Raw genomic sequence first — 18,760 nt, forward strand, 5'->3', positions numbered from 1 at the left:
TGCTGCATAACATTGCCCTGTGAAGGAACATCCCTTACATCCCAGATGAGGGGGGGCTGAGGTGCCACTGGGTGAGAATCCTGAAATGGCTTAATGAAGATGATAGTGGTGAAGAGGAAGGACCTGACTTCTGACAAAATCTCTTCAACAGCTACTTGTCATGAGTGTAAGTATGTCATGACTTTGACTGTACAATGATCTCTTGTTGTGATGATGTGAGGAGTATATGTGTTGGGAATGTTAGGAAGCTGTAGCTCTGGCAAATACTGGCAAAGTGTGTCTGATGAGGAAGCATTTGGCACAACCACATTTTGGAGATGTTGCTTTGTTTGTGTGAGATTTATAATATGGACTGTAATCTCCAAATGTTTGCTATGTGAATTGTGTCATGTGTGGTTTCATAACCCTACTCCTTATTTTTACGTTTGTTCAGGTACCTTCACCATGACATCTTCATTGGAACATTTCCGAGTTTTGACATTGGCAGGTATATGATGCTTTTGGGACATACGAAGTGGACATGGATTGTTCCTGGAAATGTATGCCACAGGCTTGGGGTGTAAAGACCTGTGCCAAGACAGCTTGCCCAGTGATAGGATGGAAGTTTAGAAGACTCTATTGGACTTGTTCCTTGTTGTGTGGTGGCCCTGACGCATCATATCTGTCATCATATGGTCAGAAAATATGTAGTCTTAGGCTGAATTCATGTTAGTTTCTTTTCACATTGGCAAAACACTTTTTTGTATGAACTGTATGTAGCTGTTAATGTGTTTCATCAATGGAGGCCAAAATGCTTGTGGCACATCACTGACATTTGTTTGTGTCATTCTACTGGATGCAGAAGCAGTGGATTGTAATGACCAGGCAATCAGGAATTGTTGTACTGACATCTGGCTGGATCTTACATTATATGATGTCAGATTCCTTTTGAGATGTAGGTTGTATGGCTTCAGCTGATGACCTCAACCATAATCATTTTTGCCTGTTCTACAGGAGAAATCTGATGTGTCCATTCCTCCAATGTTCAGGGGCTCTGTACCTGTACATTTGATCACTTACAAAGTATGGTTCCATCATGTATGATTTGCTATGTTTCAGACATATTGACAACCTATGATAATAATGCAATAAAATGTCGTCTTTTCCAAGACACTTGTAGGTATATATTGTGTGGAATGGTTCTAAGGCTGAGCTGGAAATTGTGTGCATGCAACATGTCCCTGCTTCCACAGGTAGCTTGTTTTTTTCATTGTATTGGTTACATGTTCTTACATATCTACATTGCTAAATGTGAAATTTAAGAAAGCAGACAATGAGTTTGTGACTGGTGAATTTATTACAGTGGTAAGGGTGAAAAAAACTTGTGGCAAAAAGTAACATAAATGAAAAGTGAACGGGTCAGGAATGGTGAATGAAATTATAGGAGTAGATGCCATACCATCGGAAGTCCAAAATCCAGAGTACTCCTCCCATCAGAAATGGAAGGGGTTCAGGAACAATCCACAGAGTGAATGTGTGACACACAAAGGAGGACATTAAAGATGAGGATTCTTGCTGGAAATGGTGGGTGTCTTGCCATTTGCACCTCCTGGATTTTTACATGAACGTTCCTGCTTGCGAGGGCTGTAGGGGGGTTCAGCTTCTGTAGAGAGAGGGATGTCTGATGGTGGTTGGTCCTCTGGCAGGGCCTCCCGTCTTTCACAGATATACTTGGGCTTGATGTAGTTGGCCCACAGGAAGGGGTAGATGGTGGTGGAAAAGCCCTGCACAGGGTTGCATAGATATCCATCAGCACCCCTGTTAGGGTGCCCATATGAAGATTATGGTACTCCATTTGTAGGTTCAAGTCCCTCTGTAGCTGCTCAATTTCCCAGAGTTTAGTTAGCACAAGGCTCATCACTCCTTGGGAATCCTAATAGAACCCCAAGACTTGACTCATGGTATCCTGGTCGTGAGTGGCCCCAGTGGCCTCACTCGGCTGGCCCGCAGCATCCTCCCACGGACCCTACCCCCACGAACCTGTGCCCTTGGCACAGGGTACCCTCTCCAGCTTGGTCCTGGACCCTTACTGTCAGGATTGTTGCTTTACACCTCAAGATCCAGGACCAGTGGGAACAAGATGGTAGCAACTGTACTAGGCTAGGTTGATGGGCACATTGTTGTCTGTGATGTAGAACTGTTGTTGTGGGCACAGTAAGACTCACTGTTGCCATGTGACCAGGCTGCACAGATGGGCCAGGACCATCAACCATGTCCACATGTCCAGGGCTTCATCGAGAGGTGAGTTGGGAGTCTGGTCGGTGGACAATATCTGGCAAGGTGCTGCACCATCTCGACCTGTTGAGAAATAGAGTACATTGTTATTGGATAAAGTGTGGAATCTATATCCAAAGGTTTTGTGTCACTGTAAATAGAGACCTTGGGCAACCTTAAGCGGTTGGTTTACTGATTGTGCTATGTTACCATTGTATTAAAGTTGCTGACATGACATAGGTGAACTTTGGTAAAAAATTAGACTCAACCAGCTCATTTGATGTGGTGATCAGTTGCACTTTAGATGAGGGAATGAACATGACATCTTACAAATAGGTAAGCCAACACAGTGGTGAGGAAATGTATATTTGACCACTCCAAGGCATAGTTGTGTGCAATATAGGTAAACACACAACTTAGTGGTGTATGTAGCTGTAGCTATCATATGAGCAGTGCTGAGGCAATGTATTAGCTGCCACTATCAATCTGATGAAGGAGCTTAATGCCTTGGGAATACCTGATGTACACACTTAGTAAGGTATCCTTCCAGCCCTCAATAGTTTCATTTGTGGATACCAAGACAAGACCAAGTTAGGTAGACAGGCACATCTCTGAGTTGAGCATTATATGTAAATTGCTCACTCCCATGTGAGTGAATATCGATTGTGAGATTGCAAACAGGTATATTTGGGCAAGAGCACAAAGGCTTGTTGGTTTGAGTTACAGAAACAGAGCCTCCTGGTAGTTCTAATCATGTCAATCTCTCTACTTCCCAACACATTACAAATGCTTAGACTTACATATCTGTTGCCATACTGCAGATAGGTTGGGTCATGCATTTACATGTTGACGCATGGGGCCTGGGTTGATCTTTTGATATTGAAACACTTGCAGACCCCTTTCCAACATACGGCATGTAATGGGGATTGATACATGTGATGTTATGTATGGCAATACACATTGACAAGCTTACATCTCTGCCACTCTGGGAACTCCATGTTGGCAAAGTAGATAAACAATGCAGTAGCAAAAGGTGAGATGTAAGCATGCAGGACATTGAAAATTTGTGAAAGATTTTGTGTTGTAACTTACCACACTTCGCTCCCCAGGTATTCCTGTCAAGCACTTTGGATGCAGGATGGTCAAGACCTTCTCCTCCAAAGGAAAGACCACCACAAGTCTCATTGGCCTCCATGTGTGGCCTGGAAGACAGGGAATGCACTTTTACCCTCAGATTGTTCCACCATTTCCTAATGTCCTCCTTTGTGTGCAGGCTGGTGCCTACAGCATTCGCTTTTTTTACTATTCTTTGCCACATTTCAATTTTCCTACTGAGAGGCTCATGCTGGAGTTTGGCTCCAAACAGTTGTGGCTCTACTCTTATGACGTCATCCACCATGACTCTCAACTCATCTTTAGAAAAACTGAGATTTTTGAGACGTGACCTGGATGCAACTTAAAGTGGATGACAGGGACATACCCTGGTGGCAGGCCTTTAGTCATGTGTTGCATTGACAGCTCTACTGATTAGTTTTCTGTTGTTTTGGTATCATTTTATTTATTAACAATTACTCTATATTTCTAAATCCGAAATTGATTCAGGATTTTTATTGTGTTTTGTTTTCAGTTTATCACTATTTGAGTATTGCAAGGATACTTTACACATTCCTCTAAGTTGAGCCTGCCAAGCTACCAGGGAGATATGCACATGTTATTTTAGTGTCTTTTCTTGTTCACTATGACAAGGATAGTTTTTATTTTTTGAGTGTGACTTCCACTCTTTCAACTAATCACCCAATCTAATTACAATCTACTAACAGGAAATACAATGCAAAACACTGCAAATAATATACACAGCCTTCTTGAGCCAAACTCACTAGTGTTACCCAGTCAGCCTTCCAGTACTACTTCCCCGCTTATTACTGATGGTTATTCCCCATTCACATATGGTGATATCTAAGCTAGGCCCCACTAAGGTCTTCAAGTCTCAGAATTTATATGGGAGCTCTCTTGCAAAGATTGCTGAGTCTCTGTGTTGCAGCACGGCCATTAGAGAAAATTCCCCAGGGCCCAACATCCAATTGTCAATCTTACTTTCTCTTGCAGAGTGGTGAATCAGAATTCTTGAACACAACTTGGCAGGTCCTAACTATAACTATGTACTGACAACCACCAGTAGGTAGTCTATCTTTCTATCTATCTATCTATCTATCTATCTATCTATCTATCTATCTAGGGATTGGGAAGGAAAAGTGAGAGCGAGATGCTGCTGCTGGTTGCTTCTGCAGCATGCACCAATCTCCCCTGGGATGTAGGAATGTTGTTCTGCGAATGACATTGCGTTGTCTCTCAGCTTTGTCCATAGAAGGGAAATGAACAGTTTCCTTTGTGTTTTTAATTGAGAAATTAAAATGTCTGTAAAACAACAGAATTGGGTTCGCACTATACCTTTCACTTTGTTTCACAAATGTGCCTTTGTCCGACTTTTCATGAACAACCTTGAATTTTGTGCATGCTAAATGAAAGTACAAATAAGACTCTCTTTAAAGTGTTTCTTTGAGCTTTTCAGAGTATGCTGAGGAATGGCAGAGTTCTCAGGTAAATCTATTTTTTAACAATGTCAATTCGCTATTTTGCCACCTGCTCGTTACCGTCTTGAAAGTGCTGTAACATTCCTCTTTTATTTTTCAGTTGACACCAACAAAGAATTCCTTAATGTGCACCCGGGACCGCAATAAAGAGGATCCTGCCAGGTGAGTTCTCAAAATGACACGTGGCTTTTAGAAGCAAGGGGCGGCTTAAATAACAGTCACATACAAGATGTCCGCCAAATCTTGTGAGATGTGAAAATCTCCTGAGAACATTGTGTATGTCTTTTCGCGGGGGAGGTTTGGAAATCAGATGGCGCCACAGGTGTCCACCATGAGGTCACAGCAAGGCCTTAATGGCCCACAATATTGGTCAGATGAGGTTATTCCTTTCTTTCTTGGTCTGCCACGAGGTGTTGGAAATCCCATACCGTTACTGCCTAATTTGGAATGTTTGCTTTGTTGTTGGACCCTAAGTGAGTCTTTCGGGTGCATCACCACAGCCGCTTCACTTTCACCCAGTCTCTCAAGCTGGTCCCTAATAAAATCAGCAAGAACTCCTGGGAACCCTCCATCCTCTGTCCGTACATAAATACTTCATCTGATCTAAAGACATGGTTTTGAGGTTCATTCCCAACCCTTTGTTTTCCATTATTTGAGTGTGCAAACCTTGTGGGTAATACTGGACTTATTGTGTTACTAGTGAAAATTGCTAATGCCACTCCAAAACCCTGGACACCTAATCTTTAGGCATCCCACTTCTTGCTGCCAAATGTCATAACCCCTTTCATGGGGAGACGGGGCATGCAGGGGTTACTGGGCCCAACTGTGGTGTTTGAGACCTTTTACTCCAGATGTCCAAGGGTCCGCCTACTATGGGCTCTGGGCAACTGGGACTAGTACCCAATCAGCACTTGACTATCAGTGGTAGCGTTAGTTGAATAGCCCAAGGCTTCTTGTGGAGAAGGTAAGTGTAAGGCAGGCACGGGGTCATAATGCAAAATACATCCAGCAACCCCAACAAATGATTGTCCAGTCAAATAATTACTTTTATGTAAAAAGAAGTATTATCTTCACAAAGTACAATACAACACATCACAAAAAATATTCACAGTCTTCTTGAGGCAAGCCCACTAGTGTTACCATAGTCAGATTTCCAGTCTCCTTTCCACACTTATGGCTCATGGTTATTCTCTATTCACATGAGTCAACATCCAAGCTAGGACCTTCCAAGGCATTTAAGTCACTGAAGATCTATGGGGGATCTGTTACCCCACTCTTGAGCACATCAATTAGAGCAAGGTCCCGATGACCTGGTGGCTCGATTGCCAATCTTATCTGCTCTCGCAGAGCATGTTGCAGCCCAACTGTGCCCAGATGGCGATGAGCTTAACCATGGCGGTTGACAAGCTCAGTGCTCCTCTGATGCAGTAAGTCCTTCCTGGAATCTGGGAGCAGTCTCTGGTGCTCCCAGACAGGGAGCTGAAGTAGTTGCTCTCACTCTCCACGGATCACAGCCTGTGGTGTCTTCTTAGCTCCATGTGGATTCAGGATGGCAGCCCTCTTTCTCCTCATTGTCCCTTCCCTTCTCACATGCAGGTAGGGTCAGACAAGCACATACAGGATGACAGCCCTCTCTCTTCACCGTAGCCCTCATCAGGCATACAGAGGTTACGGGCAGCACTAATACAAAGACGGCCCTTTATGAAAGCATAGCACTAGCTGGCAGCAGCCCTCCTTTTCTCACAGCACAGCGCTGGGGAGGCAACTCTTATTCTTAATGTGACCCCCACCTGGCAAGCAGGTCACAGATTTTGGCACACGAGCCAGTAACTCAATCAGTGCAGTAGTCACAACAGACCAGAATCTCACACTCTACTCCTGAGATCCATAATCCAGACCCCAACTGTATCTCATTCCCTCCAAGCACTCTCCTTCCCCTCCCAGGGCCCACTGGTCCAAAGGGACACAGAAGCTGGTGTTCTTCATCTTCCTGGGTGATGCCCCATCATTCAGCACAACTGCACAACTTCAGTTTGACAATTTGGGAGTCTCAAGCTTCTTTTTTCATAATACATTTCCAAACACACTTGTCTCTGTCCTTGTAATTTGTGTTCTGGGAGTTGCCTACTTTGAAGTGCTTACTCCTTGTCTGTACTCTTCCTCCGGAGAGCAATCTACCACAGCAGGGCAGTCCCCAATCTCACTAGCCCCAACCCAGGACAAGGGAGTGACTAGAGGTGAGCTGGATGTGAGTCTTAGTGGTATGCACATTGGAAGGTTTCCAAAAGGCCCCTGTGAACTCCTTTATGATTGTCCTATCATCCCCATCTCCTTCCTCAGATTTGCTAAGAGCCCTTCCTTTCAGAATCGAAGATTGATGTGTGCCCAAGAGCCTCTGTCTTCCTACCTCCAATGTTTGTTCCACTCAGCTCTAAAAAATGCAGCAAATAACAGATCTGTCTAGGGGAAACTTCGAGGTCTCTCTGCTCCTCCAGAAAGCTCTTGCCCTCCCAAAGTGGAACCCAGTGTCTTCCATGTGTTGTGTCCACTGCAAGCACAGACACCAATGTACTGTATCCCCACATGGGCATCCATGCATTCCAGTGCACTCATGCAATACCATTCCCTCTCTTCTTACATGTGGTACCACCTTACAGGCCCAGATATATCACTGCTCATACATGTAACCATGTGTGCTATTTCCTTAGGCATACATGTATCCCACTGCACATACGAAACCATTTGTTGTATTTCCTGATGCACTGTACCTTCTTACAGGCATATATACCCCAGCACGCACACATTGTCAAACATGCTATTCCTTGATGCACTGTACTTTCCCACAGGCACACATTCATCCCAGGGCTGCACACATTCCAATGCAGGCCTAGTGCAAGCTAGCACACAGCAACAAAACTTTACCAAAGTATGCCAGGAGGTGCCACTACTGTGGCAGAGGTAAAAAGGCGTGTTCACTCTACATTTCACTAAAAATGAAAAACACAGTATGCTGCCACTGAGGCTCTTGTGCTACTTAACTCCTGGTGAAGGCAATTGCCTTTCGCCACTTTAGGGTAGTGTTTGTGTGTCCCTCCCGGTCTAATCAGAATGCAGTCTATGAGACAGGCCTAGGTCATAGCGCACACGCATGATCCATGTTCGCTCATGACCAAAAATCATAACCAAGGATCCAGCTAGGTGTGATGTGTGGAGTGGCATATGACACTGCATTCAGCCACTGTTTTCATATACATCAGTTTACTGGATCTTTTTGTTAGTACCCAAGACCACATGCATGCAACTGTACATGACCACTACAGAACCAGATCACCACTTAAATATGAATTTGTGCATCCTTGCAACCAGATCTTAAAGCCAAAGTCACAAGTCCACACATCCTTTGAGCGAAGGCAGCCGTTACCAGGTCCAAGTTACCCAACAGTCACAAAAAGAGCAATCAGAAATATCTGGCTTCTAACAAAACAATAAGATGAAGAATGCTGGTGCTTGGATTAGAAGAATTCTTCTATCATTCATGGTCCATACTCAAAATAGCCCCTCATATATGATCCACAGGACCATAATCATACGGGCTGCCTGTACAGTACAAAACACTACAGGGAGCTCTGCACATAGTGGGAATCACAGGTATATTGTACCTTGAAAAATGTATTGATTAATAATCACCAGGCCATGTAGAGATTATTGGTACAACCTAGTGCTTCTCAGTCTATGCATTGAACAAGCGATATTATGCCTAGTATGCATACTACATGCAAGACCCTTATTCTAGCAGGTAATGGAAGAATTAGGTTGGTTAGGAGGAAATAAGTTGGAAACCCTCTTTGAAAAACCAGGATGGTAGCAGAAAAGACAATAAGTACTAGAAAGCCAATCTACATCACACAGCTCAAAAAGAGAAGTGAATGATAAATATGACATAAGCTAATTTATGGAATTGTTAAGTGTTCAAATGGTACACTGAAAAGGCATGTGACATTTATAAGTCTGTCAGCATTCCAGTCACTGGGTTGATGTTTTTCAGGTAGTAGGCATCATGCTCTACTCAGGTTGTCCAAAACAACAAGTCATCAGTGTTCTTATTTGATGGTTTGATTGTGTTTGTCGAATAGTCTTTTACATGAAAATCTGGTTCCCCAACAGCCAATATATATCCCTTTACTTGATTCCTAATTGCTACACAATCACTCACTATCTTTTAAGGATATACTATAGCCTGGTAAAACTGAGTGCAAGTGTACAACAAAAATCCTTGATTATTTTTTTACTAAGAATGAATTTGCACAATAAAGATACTACTTGTAAAATTACTTTGTGAATTGCAAACAATTGTGATCTTACACAAAAGTGTTGGATTACCTTTGTGAATCAGGCCCTAAGTTTCCAATTGGAGGGAGAAATATTTTTATGAAGGCCCAGCAAATCCTTGTTGATGTGTTTCAGGGTGTCTTAAAAGTTCCCTTAACAATTGTACTTTCTTTGCCAGATTTTTTCTTAGGCACAGACTGTAGACGTAGTTAACCACCAGTGGCTAACATGCTTCAAAGGAAGAACACAAATGGAAACCAAATGCTTTCTGTCACATTTCTCACTGACAAGCATCAGAGAGATTGTGACATGAAAGTGGAACTCACACATGTTCAAAGTGACCTGAAAAAAAAACATATTTTACTTTTATTGTTAGATTTATAGACAGTTTCTTCATACTGCTGAAAATGCTTTCATTTTAAAATAAGACCATCACCTATGTATTGTGTAAGCAAAAGATGTCGTCCTGAGACAGGTTCCCTTGCAATAAAGATTAGTATATTGCAATTTAACCTAAAATGTTTCATCTGACATAAACCAGAAAATCGGAACAGAAATGACGGACACCTAGCTTTAATGGACAGGAGGTGGGCAATTTTTAATGTAACTAACTGAAATGGCTTCTAAATTTGCACAGATATGCAGTTCTACTGATAAAACTATATAGCACACAAAAGATGATGTGTGGAAATAGTGTTTCAGCGAATATTTATAATTTGTGCATCACCAAGTAAAATGTGTTCATCTGTTTTGGTCCTATTAAAGTCTTTGTTTCCATCACTGCTGGCACTGACCCTTTTTACAGGTTCACCCCCCCCCCCTTTTTTGCCTCTGTTGCTGAACCTGTTTCTGTGCACTTTTTCCCTGCTACCCATTAGTGAGGTGCTCCTGCTCAGCTCCTAAATAAGGTACAATTGGCATATACCTGATTGTTACATTTATTTAATTTATAAGTAAGGTGATACTATATGCACACAGGAGCTGTAAGTTATAATCTACTAGTTGGCAGCATCACATAATGCGCCACTCACTGAAAATAGCCTTTTAAAACATGTCTCAGGCCTGCCACTGTAGACTGCAGTGCACCTTCCTCCTTAAGTCATTTTTCACTGCTGTATGGCCTATATTTCTCGCTGATTAACAGTGGGTTAAATTATTACATTTAATAAGTGCTAATTTTACACAGAGATATACTGTTTACACTAAAATAAACTGTATTTTAAAATCCTCTTTCATGGTGAAGTTGATTTTAAGTTACGATTCTGAAAGTGCAGTTTTTAGAAAGCTGGCATTTTCATTCAGGGCTGATGGCACAGAAAAGGGGCTGAGCGGCACGTGGCAGGGGCCAACGACAAACAAAAAAATTACATTGAAAAAAAACTGACCTGACTCCCTGCCGACGCGCCGCTGTTGTAGCTCCACTACAGGCACAGGCTTCCAGCATGCCCTGTGGCCAATCCGAATGCTGCTCTTATGCTGCTGGCAGCATGAGAGCAGCGTTAGGATTGGCCGAAGCACCCTGACTCGGCCCTCCCAGGCAGACTGAGAGCCTCTGCCTGCTCTTTCCAACCTGGCAACACAGTGTCAGGTTAGAGAGAGCACAGTGCTCATGTGTGTTTGGCCGGACAAAGACGGCCGGCTAAACAGCCATGTGCATGCTCGTTATGGTTCCAGATGGTAACACTAAGGGGGAATAGAAATGGATAGGATCGGCCATCCTGGCAGAATGATTGGGGAGGGGCTATACCCAGCTTTACTTATAATTCCAGAGACGTTGGCTCCTGCACACACAGAGGAACCTGACACCAGACTTGCCCTGTCTTTTGTCACCCCCAGATAGTTTGAAGCCTTGACGGGTGAAGTGGAAGAACTTTCTAGAACCAGATATGGGTGTAGGACAGGCATCAACCCCACATAAAGGCAGGCACCAGGTATACATATTGGCACTTTGGAGCCAATCATCAGAACACGCCTAAACCTGTAGAGGGTTCAAAAGAAGGACTGCCCTGCTGCCAGAGGATTGCCCTGCTGCTTAAAGGACTTTCTTGTTGTATGAGAAGGAAGACTGGACCTGCTTGACTTCATTCCAGGCTACCCTGACTGACTCCAAGTGTTGATTGGCTAACCTCCTGTGTGCCCTACAGGAAGACAAACATTTTTAGAAGCCTGCCTGCATCTTCCCAGCACATCTGCTGCAAAAGGACTTTCCTGGACCTGCAACTGGACCTGCCTGAGCCCTGCTGCTGGCCCCTGCTGGTGTTATCCCTGATTCTAAGAGGAACCCCCTAGGTTCTGGACCCTTTGCTGGCATCAGTGAGAGCTCCTCTAAAATAAGAAAAGTAGAAATTCTGGAGTTTGGCCTCCTCACGACTATGAATTAGCCTGTTTTTGCCAAGAGGGTGCCACCCGCAACACCCACCAATGCAAAGCTCTGGTGAAACTTACTTTTCACAAAGAAAAAGACTGTCAGCCATGACCAGTTACACAAGACTTGCACATAGCACCACAGCAACAACAGCCAGTGAGAACTGTCAACATGAAGTTACAGCATTGACTGTCCACGATGCTTGATCAGCTCTTTGTGTTACAGAGACAATCATCCATGCGCCTAACTGGCTCTTTGCGCTACTTGTACTGATCAGAGAGAACCCCTCTATTCCAGGCATCCCCCTCAAAGCAGGGCTGCAGAAAGTGGCCAGCGATGCCGACAACATCTTTCTATTAACTACCCATGCAGATTTAGCACTACCCAACATCATGTCCACTATTAACAATTACACCAAGGTGTCAGGATACTGTCTTAATAAGGACAAAACAGAGGTCCTTCCTCCTAATATCCATTGTAAGAGATCCATTATAGGATACCATGGCCTCAGATGGGCTCCTGACAAAATAAAATACCCGGTTTATGGTTCTCCCAAAACCTTAGAGAATCCATAGATCACAACAAGAAAATTATCCTAACCAAAATTAAGGACATTGTAGATAATTTATCCTCTAGATATATCACATGGTGGGCTGGATTGAATGCATCAAAATGATGATTACTCCGCTTATTAACTTCCTAGTCAGCATGTCACCTGTATACGTCTTAGACACTTTATTTGCCAAAATAGATGTAATCTTCACCAAATTCTTATGGCAATCTGAAAAAAAAACAGAATTGCCCTAATGAAACTAAGACTTCCAAAAACACTGCGTGGCCTAAACTTACTGGAGTATAAGAGGTATCAGCACGCCTTCCTAGCTAAACAGAGAAGTCTTTGGCTCTCCCTCCTAAAACCTCTTCCCCTTCATTGCTCGAGACTGAAAAGGTGGTCATGAAGCCTCTCTCCCTTCTTTTATTACTACTAAGAAAATAATAAGGGAACATTCAGCAAGCATCCTCACATTCACAGCCATAAAATTGATAACAAACTCCCTAGCAAAATGCGAAACTCGCCTCTTGCCTCACAATGGCTCGATGAACACCTGATATTAGATGGTAAAACAATTTTCCTACAGTACTGGGCAAAAAACGGCGTACTGCTAATAGGAGACCAAGGTTCTCCTCACAATCCCATGCCCTTCTCCTAGGTCAGAGCTAAATTCGACCGAAATGATTTAAACTTCTATCATTTTTAAAAAATAAACACAATTGTCTCCACACTCAATTCCCATGTTAATGCTGATCTACCTATTACTTTGCGTTCATACAGCTAAGTTGGCCACCTAGCATCTAAACTCTATTACCTCCTATCCCCACTATCTTTGCACTAACAAAACAACTTACGAAATCAATACAAAACAAATGGGAATCACTCTTACATGATACTAACAATTCTAGAGTGGCTCTGATGAACTGGCCGGATATATGGGCCAACCATAACTCAAACAAAGTTACACCTTCATTAGCACAGAGTGGATACTGGGTGGCTTATCGTGCCCACTGGACCCCTGTCAATCTGTTCAAAATCGGCCTCCAAAATTATAACACTTGCTGGAGCTGCGAGAAGGAGCCAGGGAACCTCGGTCACATGCTGCTGCATTGCACGTTCTTTAAGAATTTCTGGGCAGACATAACCAAAACCATGTCACAAATTCTAAGTCTGAGTTAAACACCAAACTTAGACTCCATCACCCAGGGAGTCTTTCCCCCGATACACACTCAATACTGAACAAAAAAGACCGCCTTCTATGTGACATCCTTGTCTCAACTGGCCTCAAAGTCATTATTCTCTCTGAATGGAAAGGCCTTTACAAACTTTCTCCACATACCTGGTGGGAATGGGTACAAGTTAACAGGGGGGCGGCTAACTCCCTAAACACATACCTAAAAACTACTTCACTAAAAAAATGAAAAAATAAAAAATCTGGCCCAAGTTAAACAACTTCATTAGTAACATGTGTCCATAGGAGTTGCCACTCCCTTATTCCCACTTCCCCAAACCCTACCCCCAGCCCACCCCAGCTCTCCACCTTCACATACCATTCTATTCCTTTGATGCTTACTCTTACTCTCCTCTCACCTGTCCTATCTGCTCTCTATCCTCTGCTCTTTTTCTTCTCACACTTTACACTATCTGCTAGGATAATCTTTACCCGACCTCTACCTACCAATCAGTTCCGCGATTCCCTCCATACAAACACCAGCAGAACTCTAATCATTTCATCACACAATTACAGCTACACACACCCACTGCATTACGTATTGTTCCTCTCAACAAAGCCTACAATTTTATGTTGGATTGCATTTATGATACCCCTACGGGAACATGTTTTCATCTCTATATATCTACTATATATGTATTTTTTAATCATATAAAATCCAAATTAAATAGTCCCTGAAATAAGAAGGGGACTATTCCTTACTTTATAAAGAGCTAGAGGAGTTACCTTGTGACGTGTGTCCAGATGTTACAAGCTGTGGATATTTAAGTACAGCATTTGATTCACTATTTAGGTTCTGCAGTACTGCCCATCCACGGCATAACTGTTTTTGTTAATTTAACTCACAGTCTAATTGTCTTCCAAAATCAAATAGGTTCTCAAAAGGTGCTTCCTGTGTAGGTTTTACCACCAACGATTTACTGAATGGTCAACTGCATAGAGAGCTGTTTTGCTATTAATGCAAACACATATGTCAGCAATTAGGGCTATCAGTTGTATTAATACATATCTGATTTTTTTGAAGAAATAGTTACCACTATATTGAACTCAGGGTTATCTTAGAGTGCAAAGGTTATTGAATGAATGGTGAAACATAACACTTATGTAGTGCACACAGTGCTTAATTTGTAAATAAAGACGTGCCGGTGCCCAAAGCCCTCCTCGCAAACACGCGGCTGCTGCAATTAATTGTGTGAGCAGGGAATACTGAGGCGGCATAATCCTGAAAACACCGCAGGCCTCTTCAATCCATTAAAAGCCACTCCCTGCCCCTTCAGCTCACTCTAGCAGCTTTCTACTTTCTCCCTTTGTGACGCTTTTTCGTTTTCCCTTCCACCGTCTCGCAGGAAATGATTGAGGCAGAAGAATAAGCCCCAGCCCTCAAAAATAAGTGCTGGTGCTCAGCACCGGACACAACAAGCACAAGTTAAGCACTGAGTGCACAGCTATGTAACATGCCTCTACATGTGTGATTCAAGTGAGTGCAGCCAAAGTAGGGAAATTATAAGAACAGCAAACATTTAAGATTTGTTTTCATAGGGTCAGAATGAGTTAAGTAAAGGATTACATCTTTGAATATCTACATTTTTTTTTAAACTTGTTTTTATTAACAGTGGTATATTATGTACCATGACATTGCAGGACATGTCGGAGTCATAAACAGTAATAATACATCCTGGTCTGACAAATGCCCCAATTCGAAATGAGCAATTTGAAGCAATCTTTAACAGTCGACTGAGGACCCAGCCCACTGACCTCATCAAGCCTGACACATAACTACACATCCCACGGTCCAGGTCTCTCTGTATATTCGTGTCTATGTTAACCAGACATAGCCTCTGCTCCTCTGCCACCCTCGACTCACATAGATCCGAAAACCACTTGTGTGCCATGTGTGGACAAGGTCGTGTCCAGTGTATGGTGAGGCTTCGCTTAACCAACACCAGTCCAAACAGAGCAAGCCTGTGTTTCATCCTGTTCCCTCGTTTCAGGGTCTGTAGCACTCCCAACAGGCAATGTTTGATAGTAGTCTGCAGCCGGGCATGTGTGATCCCCCAGAGTCAGCTTGAACCGGGCTTTGCTGACCTGAGCTCAGGTCAGCCACAACTCACCCTCTGTGAGAAGTTCAGGCAAGTCATTCAGCCGTATGTCATGGACTCCCATCATATCAATCCTCCAGTCAGCCTTCAAGGACTTATATATGTGGGAAATCAGGCCTTTGCAGGAAACTGGGTCCAGTATCCACTGCCGTGTCTGTGACTCTACTGACTCCACGGGGAAATCATTTCAAACCTCTCACGTCATCTGAGACACCTTGAAATATTGCAGAAACTGGCCCAGTGATAATTCGAAGACCTCTGGCATCTTCCCCATCCTGAGAAAGGTACTGTTAACGCGTCCTTCTATGACAATTTATTACACATTAGGACTCGTTTTAGGCCAATGAATCTTTTGACCCAGTTGAGAGACACCTTAGGGCGAAATAACTAATCAATATGTCAATCAATACATCAATAATGTCATCAATATTTATCACAACTATACATTTCACTTTAGTGAAAGTCATTAATCAATTCAAGACACTACCATGACCTTGCAGTCATGAATAACCACACCAGTTTAGTAGAATTTTATGAGTTTTTATTCCCTATTAGTTACAATTCTAAAAGTAGATGTGTTAATCTCAAAACCAAGAAACATAATAGCATTGTCACAATATGGCAACTTTGATAAGATTTCATTAAGGCGAGAATCACAAATATCAGAACATAACACGGAGTAAACATAGATCAACTTTAGCAGAGTGTCATCAACGCTTCAGTTCAACAAAACATAGATTCAGTTGTTTGTCTCTTTGCGTCAGTTTTAGTGAACACCTGTCCTAACTACTGATTACCATTAGCATGTTGGGCTTCATGCAAAACAATTTAGAACACCAATTTGGAAAACATCTAGCTATGGTCCCTGTCAAAAGTAAGCAGTTGGTACCTAGAAAGAAAAAGCAAACAGACAAATTACAATTTCATTGTCATAGTTACCCTCCAAGGTTTAGGTCAGCACTCAGGTTCAGTCTTCGTCTTCAGGACATCAGTCGATTTGCCATCAGTCAGAACTCAGCTCCGGGGCAAAAGGGGGCACTTCCCTCATAAGGAGGTAAAGTATAAAATGGGCAATTCTAAGAAAGGGATGGTTTAAGTAAAGCCAAAGTAAGTCACCAAACAGTGACAAAGTTTCTGGATAAAATCAATAGCATTCCCTACCTAATTCTAAATGGCTCCTGTGTCATGGGTTTTTATCCCTTTTAAGTAGTACATTCCCCTAAAATTTTATTGGTCATTGGTTATACCCCACTATCTTCACCCAATTAGAAAACAGATTATGTCATTAATCTTTCACCCCATATTAGTTTACAGGCATTTTATTGGTCCATATGATTGACGTCTTCAGAGGTAGCACGTCCGGTATGATTTCATCCTTCTGTAATTCTTTGCACATCTTTTGGTCAGTAGCTCCATTGCCTTCACCGGTTTAAACTACCTTGTACATTACATTAATCTACACTGTTGCATTTTGACTAACATTTTCTACAAGCAATATGAATTTCGTGAGAACGGATCTACTATGGTTACATTCAGCTTCTAGTTTGGAGAAAAACAAGAGGTCATGTCCTTTTGCGAGTCAGCACACTGCAAGTTAGGAAAAATACATTTAATATGAGAGCCAAGCAGCTAAGCTTCGGCTTTGGCGGCCACTCCCCGTGGTCACATTTCAAGTGCACGTTTAAGCAAAAATGCATTACTACAGTTTCTATGTGGCATTATCACACATTAATTCATAAACATTTCATGTTAATATAGATTTTATAAGCTACGCTCTCTCAGTCCCTCCTCTGATGACGTTCGTCATCACACAAACCTTTCTCTTTTTGACCATTCACTTTTAATTTTTCACTTTGCGCATAATGCGCATTTCAACATCTTGTCCCTTGTGTGAACTTTCCCAAAGTTCATTAAACATTTTCTCCCTTTCATGTTCTTCATTCCTCTTGCTTCTTTTTGTCCAGTTTCTTCTAATTCTTTCATTAATTTTGCATGCTCCCCAGAAACCTAATAAACAGATCAGGACAATTAATAGACCCCCTAATATTTTTGCAAGCACCCCGTTCCAAATATTACTAAACCAGCTTCCTACTCTGGCAATTCCTTTTCCAACTTTCTCCCACACTCCTGGTTCTTTCAAATCTTTTAAATCTGTACTATCTCTAGTTAGGTTAGTAAGCATACCTCTAATCTTTTTACTATTATCCGGTATAAATGAGCAACAATGACGCTCGTTGAGCATCTCGCCGCTCTTTGCTAAAAGAATGTCTAAAGCAAGCCGATTTTGAAGAGTCATAGCTCTTTCCGCAGCAAGTTCAGTATCCATCAGGAGTATAGCCCCTGTAAAATTTGTCAGCATGTTATCCACAATAGTAGACAACTTTCGAATCTTTATGGAGTTTAGAATAACCCCTACTGAAGGAACTATGGCTCCAAATATGTCACCCACGACAGCAGCCGCTGTCTCTCGTTTTTGTCTAGCATGTTGTAATTCAGACATTTTAGGTATTTGCTTTAAGTCATCAATCTGGTATATCTTTGGGAAGACTATCACCAAATAACATGTCCCACACCATCCCTTAGGGAGACGGTAATAAGCATTAAGTCCACAGATGTAATAGATCCCAGGGATCGCTGGATCCTGTCCATTTAACATGAATGTCCATTTACTCTGAAACAAAAACACATGCCTGCATTCACTCGTTCCCACAAATACAGTGTCATGATCAGATTTTGGCCTGTATATACAAAGCCTCCCTACATGTAATGCAGCTATAGCTAATTTGCCTTGTGTCTTTATTGCAGTGTAAGCATAATCATTTGCATATGTGCGTTTCTCTAGCCACTTTTCTAGTCTCTCGTTCAGTGCTTTGCGTCTATCATCTAGTGTGATCTAAGAAGCTTTTCTCTACAGGTGTTAATAAGCAAGTCAGATTCGTGCGGTGTGCATAAGCTGTCCCAAATGTAAGTGTTGGTTCAAAGAAACCTCTAACTAATTTTATACTATGCTCCTTAGCTAATTTGTTCAGAAACTCAAACACTGGCACAAAAGAAAACACCACATCCAAATTTGAGTAGAAATATTGCACATGCTCCTGGTCATAAAATCTTGTTAGTAGAAAACTACAACTTATACTGTATGTTCGTGGAAGACTATGATAGGTGACCCCTTCTTGTACTGATGAAGGAATCTTTGTGCACACATAACAGTTTCTCGCATCCATGGTTTCAACATACTCGTTCAGCAAGCGATAGAAGACGTTAGTGGAGAGTTCCCCTTTTGAATTAGTTCCCTCATGCAAGTGTTTTGTATCTTGCTCAAACTTTTCCCACGGTGTT

This window comes from Pleurodeles waltl, chromosome 4_2, assembly GCF_031143425.1.
Source record: "Pleurodeles waltl isolate 20211129_DDA chromosome 4_2, aPleWal1.hap1.20221129, whole genome shotgun sequence".
Taxonomy (NCBI): Eukaryota; Metazoa; Chordata; class Amphibia; order Caudata; family Salamandridae; genus Pleurodeles; species Pleurodeles waltl.